Source organism: Fukomys damarensis, unplaced genomic scaffold, assembly GCF_012274545.1.
Source record: "Fukomys damarensis isolate Sample0158 unplaced genomic scaffold, DMR_v1.0_HiC HiC_scaffold_5, whole genome shotgun sequence".
Lineage (NCBI taxonomy): Eukaryota > Metazoa > Chordata > Mammalia > Rodentia > Bathyergidae > Fukomys > Fukomys damarensis.
In genome coordinates, this window is record NW_022900917.1 from 67,312,960 (window position 1) to 67,322,034 (window position 9,075).

The 9,075-nt window shown below is 47.5% G+C and overlaps 1 long non-coding RNA gene across 2 annotated transcripts; it reads left to right on the forward strand.

The window, feature by feature from the left end:
* The first annotated feature begins 2,301 nt into the window (after nucleotides 1–2,301).
* LOC104862084 lies at nucleotides 2,302–7,565 on the forward strand. Of its 2 annotated transcripts, XR_780180.2 has the most exons (5): nucleotides 2,302–2,385; nucleotides 4,351–4,458; nucleotides 4,749–5,072; nucleotides 5,815–5,905; nucleotides 6,520–7,565. It is a non-coding gene; the product is annotated as an uncharacterized LOC104862084 (long non-coding RNA). The 2 variants fall into 2 exon arrangements; XR_780179.2 differs by lacking the exon at nucleotides 2,302–2,385 and having other exon boundaries at nucleotides 4,336–4,458.
* Nucleotides 7,566–9,075: the final 1,510 nt, after the last annotated feature.

Genomic DNA, 9,075 nt, shown 5'->3' on the forward strand with positions numbered 1-9,075 from the left:
GGAAAAAAATATTGTTATTATTTCCTTCTTATTAAAGTAAGAAGCCCTTTGCAGTATAGGCACTACCCCTAATCCCCTCTGGGAAGGCAAACTGAGGCCTAGACAGGTAACTACCCTATCCATGGAGACACAGGGCTAAGTATTACTAGTCCTGTTGATGGATCAGAGCCCTGAGCCTCCTTACTCTTTTGGGTCCATGGTCGAATCGCTTCACTCAACAAAGGATAAATGGGCTGCAGAATTTGAGATGGTTGTTGATAACATTATAGGATGGTGTTTATTTTCATTTACTTATTTATTGGTACCTGGGATAGAATTCAGGTCCTTGCCCTTGTGAGGCAGCATCGGCACTGCTGAGCTAAGTCCCGGGCCCTAATAGGATGGTGTTTGAATGGGAAAAGAATTCATAAAAGCAACACACACACCTATTAAAAAAATAACGTCTAGGGTACACTGTGGAAGGCTTTGTGATTCCACTCTCTAGAGAGAAGCTCTGAAGTCAATTATAGATTCCTCCAGATTTTTCTTTGCATTTAAAAGTGTATGTTAGTACTTATATTTTGTTTTGCTTTGTTTTGTTTTGTTCAGACAGAGTCTTGTTATGCGATTTAGGCTGACCTTAAACTGACTATGTAGCCCTAGCTGGTTTTGTTTTTGTTTTTGTGTTTTGGTACCAGGGATCAAACTCGGGACCTTGCACTTGCAAGGCAGGCAGTGGAACAACTGTGCTAAATCCCCAGCCCCTGAGCTGGTTTTGAATCCTCTGGCCTCCTGCCTTAGCCTCCCAAGTGCTGGGGTTACAGGTGTGCACTGCCATGCCTGGGTTTTTAAATTTTAAAAAATTTTGGGGAATACTTATGTTTTTAAAAGATTACAGTATACATCCTGTTCTGCAACTTGTTTTTCCAAACAACAGTAGCTCTTTGGGTCTAGGGATATAGCTCAGTCAGAGCGAGAGTGTATGCTTCGCATAGAGAAGGCTCTGGATTGGATCCATGGCACCAAAAACTCTCAAGTAAGCAAAAAGCAGAAATGAAAAAACTGTAGCCCTTGGAATGTGAAAGTTCTTAACCTGGGAGATTCATAACAGATCTGGTAGAGGAAGCGGCTGGTAAGATTGTGTAGTGGTGGTGGTGGTGGTGGTGGGGTGTATGTGTGTGTGGCTGTGTGGCTGTGTGGCTGTGTGTGTAAGCATTTTTTAGAGGTAATGACTGTGACTCTCATCAGAATCTTCAGAAAGACTTAAGCCCCTTGTTTCTCAGATGGGAAAGCAAGGTCCAGAGAGGAAGGAACCAGGTGAAATGAACGGTGAGCCCAGTCCCACCAGATGGCCTTGGGGTGAGGACAAGCTTGCTGCTTTGTCTGGTCCTGTGTGTCCTGTCCTGATCTCAGAGAGGAGCCAAATTCTTCAGAGCCAGAAGGAGGATGAGGGAGTCAGCCTGCCTGAACTACCAGGCTGAGCCTCTACAGTCCCTGCCAGGAGATTTACAGCTGCCAGGAGCTTGGGAAGGTCACAGAGGATGTGCCTCTGTGATGCAGTACCTGGGGAACCTGCAGTCCTGCCATGGGCTTGGCTACTCCCAGCTCCAGCAGGCCTTGGATGTGAAGGTGAGTGCTAGGCAGACCAGAGCCCCATACTGTTGTGCAGACCCTGGGAGAGTGCTGAGTACAAGGCCTGGCCGGCTCCTGCTCCCGTAGCTATGAGCATTATTGATTGATGCAGTTGGACAGCCGTTATAGAGCTTGGGTGCCTCAAGGCTCTTCTAGAGGCGGCGGAATAGTCTCAAAGCATCAGTAACAACAACTACCATCCACTGAGCAGGTCTCCTACGCTAGCCCTATGCCAAGCATTGTACCTGCACACACTGCAGCTTTGAATCAGTGCAGCCACTGCAAAGGGAGCCTCTCCCTCTCTGTGGAGAGGCCCTGTTACGCTCCCTACTTTATAGTGGCTCAGAGAGGCCGATAAGCCGGCACCAGGTTGCTGGGAATATAGATCAGCGGTAGTGTGTACTTGCTTAGTGTATGTTCCATCCCTAGCACAGAAAAACATTAAAAACTTCAAAGGCCAAGGCCAGTGGTCAGCGAGTGGAGATTTGGGCCTGGTACACCCAGTTCTGGAATCTCCAGCATCAGCCTCGGGCTGCTTCCTCAGTTACCCTAGAGGGGTGGCCACCTAGCCCAGGGAGGTCCCTGCAAGGTGGAAATTAAGGAGTTTTTGTCCTGTTTGAACTTTTTTTTTTTTTAAATCACAAGCACATACCACTTTTTTTCTTTTCTTTTCTTTTACAGTACTGTGGATCGAACTCAGGACCTTGCGCTTGCCAGGCAGGCGTGGTGCTACTGAGCTGTATCCCTGGCCCCGCGTGTCACTTTGTAGTTAAGGTGAAAAGCTAATTTTTGTTTTCCAGTGCTAGGGATGTAACCCAGGGCTTTGCACATGGTAGGCAAGAGCTCTATCACTGAGATAGGTTCCCAGACCATCAGTTGTTTAATTAAATTAATTTATTTATTTACTCTTGAGACGGGGTCTCACTATGTAGTTCAGGCCAGCCTTGAGCTCACTGTGTAGTCCAGGCTGGCTTCAGACTTGAAGCAATCCTCCTGGCTCAGCCTTTTGAATGCTGGGAATAGAGTTGTGCATCACTGTGCCTGACTCTTTCATTTATGTGTGTGTGTGTGTGTGTGTGTGTGTGAGAGAGAGAGAGAGAGAGAAAGAGAGAGAGAGAGAGAGAGAGAGAGATGTGGTACTGGCAGTTGAAATCGGGGCCTTCCCATGAAGGCCCCTTTTTATTTTTTATCTTGAGACAGAATCTTACTAAGTTGCTAATGCTAGGCTAGAATCTGTAATCATCCTGCCTCAGCCTCCCAAGTTGCTGGGATTTCTGGAGCATGCACCATGCCTGGTAAACTGTTTAAAAATCTGTATTTCTGAAATGATCAGCAAGGCGTTTAGCTTAGAGCTCTAAGTGTAGGACTCTACCTGCAGGCAAACCACACCCCAGGCACCTTCTTCCTCAAGCCCTGCCTTCAGAGCCCAGAGGAGCTCCTTTCACTGTGTCCTTTGCCTGCAAGCAGGGCAGGTGTCCTAGAGGAAGAGGCTTACGGGCTGGTGGGAGCAGGGTGGCTGGAGTGTGGCAAGAAGACCTAGGCCAAGCGTATAGCTTAGAAAGGACGACAGGTGTGCATGAGCTCAGGCTGTTCTTGGAACAGCGAGACTGGCTCCGGAAGGCCCAGTGTCCACTAAAGGCAGTAAGAAAAACTGTTTCGCATGCGTAGTTCTTGCAGTGTGTGCTTGTTTGTTCTCATTGACTGAACACTCCTGGCAGCTGGGCCTGGGTCCAGGCACAATGGAGGATGGAGCCACTGGAGCTTAAAAGCATAGTTCAAAGCAAGGCTTTGGAGATACAAGGCTGATTTCAAATCCTGGCTTCACCACTGACTTGCTCTATGGTCTAAGTGACTTTACCCGTGAAGCCTTATTTAACTTACCTGGCCTCCTGAGGGATTGAAGGTGTCCTGAGATTGTCAAAGGAAGCCCCAAGCTCAGAAAGTATTATTTTTGTTCGTCTAGAGCCCAGAGTACAGTAGATACTCCATAAATCTTTATTTTTTATTTTTTTGGTACTGGGGAATCGAACTTGGGACCTTGCGCTTACAAGGCAGGCAGCGGAGCCACTGAGCTAAATCCCCAGCCCCCTCCATAAATCTTTTAATTTTGTTTATGGAACCATCTGTATGAAGGCAATTGTGTTCATTGTGGAAAATTTTGGAAATGTATATAAGCAAAAAACAATGTAAGAGTTATTGATGATGTCACTGCTGCTAACATTTGGGCCTTTTCTTTGTTGGTGTCAATATATTATGAATTTTTATTAATATTTTATTTATTTATTTATTTATTTTATTTTTATACCGGGGATCAAACTCGGGTCCTTGTGCTTGCGAGGCAGTTGGTGGAACCACTGAGCTAAATCCCTGGCCCTTAATATTTTAAAATCAAGGCTGAGGGCCGAGGATTTAGCTCAGTGGTACCACATCTGCCTGGCGAGTGCAAGGTCCTGAGTTCAATTCCCTGGAACCAAAAAATAAAAATAAATAAAATCAAGGCAGAATTCCTCTATCATAAAATTATCTATAATAAAGTGTACGATTCAGTGGTATTTGGTACATTTACAATGATTTTTGTTGTTTCTGTGATACCAAAGGTAGAATCCAGGAACTCATACGTTCTAGGCAAGTGCTCTACCACTGAGCTACACCTCCAGCCCTATGATGTTTTTTTGTCATTTGTTTTGTTTTATTTTTGGTACTGGGGATTGAACTCGGGACCTTGCACTTGTGAAGCAGGCAGCAGAACCACTGAGCCAAATCCCCGGCCCTACAATGTTTGGAGCCATTGCCTTCATCTAGTTCCAAGACACTTCCATCAGCCCAAAGAGAACCTCATGCCCGCTGGTAATCACTCCCGTTCTGTTTCTTCTACTCTCTGGCCATTTGCTTTCTGTCTCTGTGGGTTTCCTTATTCTGAACATTTCATACCAATGGAGTTGGCAATGTTTGTCCTTTTGTCCTGTTCTCATAACGCTCCACTGTTTTAAGCAGAGGACCTGGTACCTAGGCTTTGCTGAGTCCTTCAAGTGTCCGCTTTTCTGAGTTTGGTCACAATGTCTTCCTGGCCTCTGCGCCAGGCCTGGGAGCCGTCCAGTTCTGCGCACAGGCCACCCAAAGATGATCACTTCCACTAGGTTCTGGAGTCCACTTTATCCATCTCAGCGGGACCTGGCTCATCCACTCCACTTTCCAAATTGTGGCTCAATCTGAGCCAAAGATAACGTCTGCCTCCCATTCCTCGAGGCCGAGGCTACGCTGAGGTAGACACTGCAGCGCAGGTTTGCACCGGCCCTGGATGCAGAAGGTCGGCAGCTTGAGGGCAGCCTGATGATGGGAGCCAAGGAGGCAGGGTCCTTTCCGGCCCCGCTCTTCGGTGATGTCTCATCAGACATTGGGGCCTGAGGCCTGGCACGGGTGCCAGTAGCATCCTCTGAGAACAGCATCTGCTTGTCACCCAGGTAGGTGGGCCAAGTGGGGCCAAGGCACCCCGGTGAGCCTGGTGGTTCCTGGGTAAGGGATGGGCGGAAAGCCACTGCTGGAGGGAGGGACGCCAGAGGAACAGCTTTCAAAGGGCAGCTCTGGGAGAGGCTCCTAGGTTTCCATTATCTAGTGGGCTTGGGAGGCTGGAGACTGAAGTTTGAGTAGTTAGCCTTTCTCCTCTAGTTACCTGCTATGGTTTGGATCCTGAGTGTCCCCTAAGACCCATGTGTCAGAAGCCCGGTTCCCAGCCTGGCCTTACTGGGAGGTGGTGGAGTCTTTAAGAGGTGGGGTACAGTGGGAGGTCTTTGAGTCATTAGGGGCTTGCCCTTGAAGGGGGTTGTGGGGCCCTGATCTCTTCCTGTTTCTCTTTCACATCCTGGCAATAGGAGAAGGGCGGGTTTGCTCTGTCCTATGCTCTCAGCATGATGTGCTGCCTTACCACAGGCCCCAAGCAATGGGGCCAAGGGGTCAAGGATTGAAACCTCTAAACCTGGGAGACAAGCCTTTTCTCTTTAAAAGTTGATTATCTCAGGTATTTGTTCTAATAACAGAAAAATGATTAACACATCACCCACCAAAGAAGTGGATGATAAATGTTTATACCTGGCCTGTGTTTGAGTCACTCTCCTACACTGGTTAGACTTGTGTGGGGGGGTCCCTGCTCTGTTTTTGGGGTCTCTGGGACATTTATGGTGGGTCCTCTATCTGCCATCCTCCCAGGTGGTCTGGGATGCTCTGGTCCCCAGCACCTGTGGTGGAGAAGAGGCAGCCTCGGCAGCTAAAGGAGCAGACAAGCAGACAGGTGGACTCAGTAAGTGTTGGGGACCAGCCATGATATATATAGGTTGGTGAGTGACCCTGCAGTCCCCAAGCCCTAGGTTAACCTGCCTGAGGAACATGGAAATATGACTTCCTGGCTATGTGAAAAGCAATCACACGGCATTCCTGAGGCAAGATAACATTCTGCTGAGGGCAACAGAAAATGCAGACATTCTGATGTAGGAAAAGACCTTAAATTCTTCCCCTTTGAGGTGCTAAAGTTGGTCCTTATCTGGCTATTCTAAATTTACTGCAGTGACCTTCCTGGAACAGTATACTCCCCCCTGTCCTGTGTTTCTGTTGATTATAAAAGCAGGCCCACTGTGGCACTCATCAAAGCCTATCCACGAGAGAGAAAATTCCTAGCTGGGTGTGGTGGCACACACCAAAAATCCCAGAACACGGAAGGCTGAGGCAGGAAGATCCCTGTGACTTTGAGACCAGCCTGGGCTACATAGTGAGTTCCAGGTCAGTCTCAACTACATAGTGAGACCCTGTCTCAAAAAACCAAAAAAACAAACAAACAAAATTCCTCCTTACCTCCCCCATTGCACATTGAATATTGTTTCTGTCTCTTTCTTTTATTCCCCATCATTCTCCCTACAGATACTTGGAAGTCTGAAGAGCTCCGGATAAACGAGCAGGGTCAGCCCAGCATGGCTGGGAGCCCATTGTCCCCCTTCTAGTCTCAGTCACAACCATGCTATTTACAGCCTTCCTTGACATGTTCATGCTCAGGAGTTCATCCGTTTCTTGTAACTTGATAGGTGTGGAGGTGACTCTTACCAACCCTGTGTGACAGGAGGCAACAAACAGGCTCAGGGACACAAGGGACTTGCCCCAAGTCACTCAGTGAAGCTCTGCCTTCTGACATTTGACGTCCTGTTGCACAGTGAACAACTCAGGAAAGGCTCCTCTTTCTGTCCCTGTAAACCCAGCCATGGCTTGGCTGTGGCCAAGGTGGATGTCATCCTCCAGCGGCTCCTGGGTGATGGCCTCGCCCATCACTCAGAACCTGCCACAGGCTAGGCACTCTGTCAACGACTTCCAAAGGGAGACATGGTTATCCGCATTTCACAGAGGAGGGAAAGGAGACACCTACAAGTTAAGAAATGTGCCCACCTACTGACTGCAGGGGCTCATGCTCCAAGTCCCAGCTACTTGGGAGGCTGAGGCAAGAGGATCGCTGGAGCACAGGAGTTCAATGCTAGTCTGGACAACGTCGGAGAGCTTGTCTCTAAGAACAAAATAAAAACAAAAACAAGAAACTTGCCCAATGTCACACAGCTAGAACCAGCCCTGCAACCCACGTGTTTGTTTTTTAAATGTAGATATGACCCCCTGCTAGAACATAGTCACCACGTCAAAGTGAAAAATTTGCCTGTTTCCCTCGCTTCCTGTTTCCGGTGGTACCCTGGACAGACACCTGAAGTGATGAAGATCACTGGTGTGTTAGTTGTGCTCCTCATGGTTTTGAAGATGTGATTATAACCTGTAGCGAACAGTGTCTGCGGGTGAGAGCTCAATGGCAGGTTCTTGAGAATCACCCCAGCTGTCTGAACTGTAGAGGCACAGAGCCGCTGGACAACTGCAACTAGGCCACACACCGAGAGGTCCCACAGGAGATTTTATTAGGGAAGGCAGGTTAGGGAGAGAGGAGAGAGGGAAGAAAGAAAAAAGAAAGACAGGAGAGAGAGACAGGAGAGAGGAATGAAGAAAGGAAAGTCCTTTTATTGGTTTTGGGCTGGGCTATTGCTTATTTATGAGGAGTGGACTACCTTTAACTTATCACAGGCCAGGTTGCCCTTTATGGCTTTGGTCCTGCAGAAACAGGTTTAATCTCTCAGGACCACTGTGGCCTTAGAGGGAGGGAAACTAAAGAAAATAGCATGAGGTCATTTTGGTTTTTTTGTTTTGGTTTGGTTTTTTTGAGACAGGGTCTCACTATGCAGTTGAGACTGACCTGGAACTCACTGTGTAGCCCAGGCTGGTCTCCAACTCACAGGGATCCTCCTGCCTCAGCCTCCCAAGTGCTGGGATTACAGGCATGCACCACCACGCCCCACTTGACCATGAGGTCATTTTAAGAGGCAAGAAGAACCAGGACAGTACAGCCTGTGATGGCAACAGGGTCAAGTCTGTAACATGAACTATATCTAGGAACTCACTGAACCGCAACCAGAAGGTTGATGAGTTACTTTGAGTATTTTTATCCTCTCTCTCACTGTGGAATCAAAACCAAAGTACGCTCATGGGGTATTCTCATTAGAAGTTCAATCATTTATGTACCAGCAAATTCAGATGTCCGGGGTTCCTTACCAATATCACGCTATAGTCAAAGACCATATATGTTAATGCAGTGGAAAAAGGTAAAAGACAGTAATGGTCATGGATCAAAAACATCAGCAGAAGCTGGGCCTGTGAAGTGACAAACCCGGAGGCCCATCCAGAAGGGAATTCTCATTAGAAGTTCAATCATTTATGTACCAGCAAATTCAGATGTCCGGGGTTCCTTACCAATATCACGCTATAGTCAAAGACCATATATGTTAATGCAGTGGAAAAAGGTAAAAGACAGTAATGGTCATGGATCAAAAACATCAGCAGAAGCTGGGCCTGTGAAGTGACAAACCCGGAGGCCCATCCAGAAGGGTCAGTAAGCAATAGTGCAGGACCATATCATTTTATCCCTCCCGATTAAGTACGGAAATTTACCTGTCAACTCAGAACAGAGAGGCAGCCGTACTAACCCTAGAAATGAGGCTCCAGAGGACTGCCCTGCCTGTTGGAGGATGAGCTGATGCCTATAGTTATCATTTTTTACATATTTTCAAATCATCATTGTAAGTGAAGAATTTTCTCTGCGGTCTGTATTTATGAACATTTTGGTGTATGTGGGCGGGGAGTTTTTTCAGAGTTTAAACTTTTTTTGTTTGTTTGTTTGTTTGTTTTTTTGAGAGAGGGTCTCGCTGGGTCTGGTGTAGGGCCTGGCAGAGCGGCCATAGATATTTACCAGAAAGAATGAACAGGAGAGGGCTGGGGATTTGGCTCGATGGTTCTGCCCCTGCCTCTCAAGCACAAGGGCCTGAGTTCGATCCCCGACCGACACCAAAAAGCACCAAAGAATGAACAGACCAGTCTTGGTGCTGCATGCCTGTAATC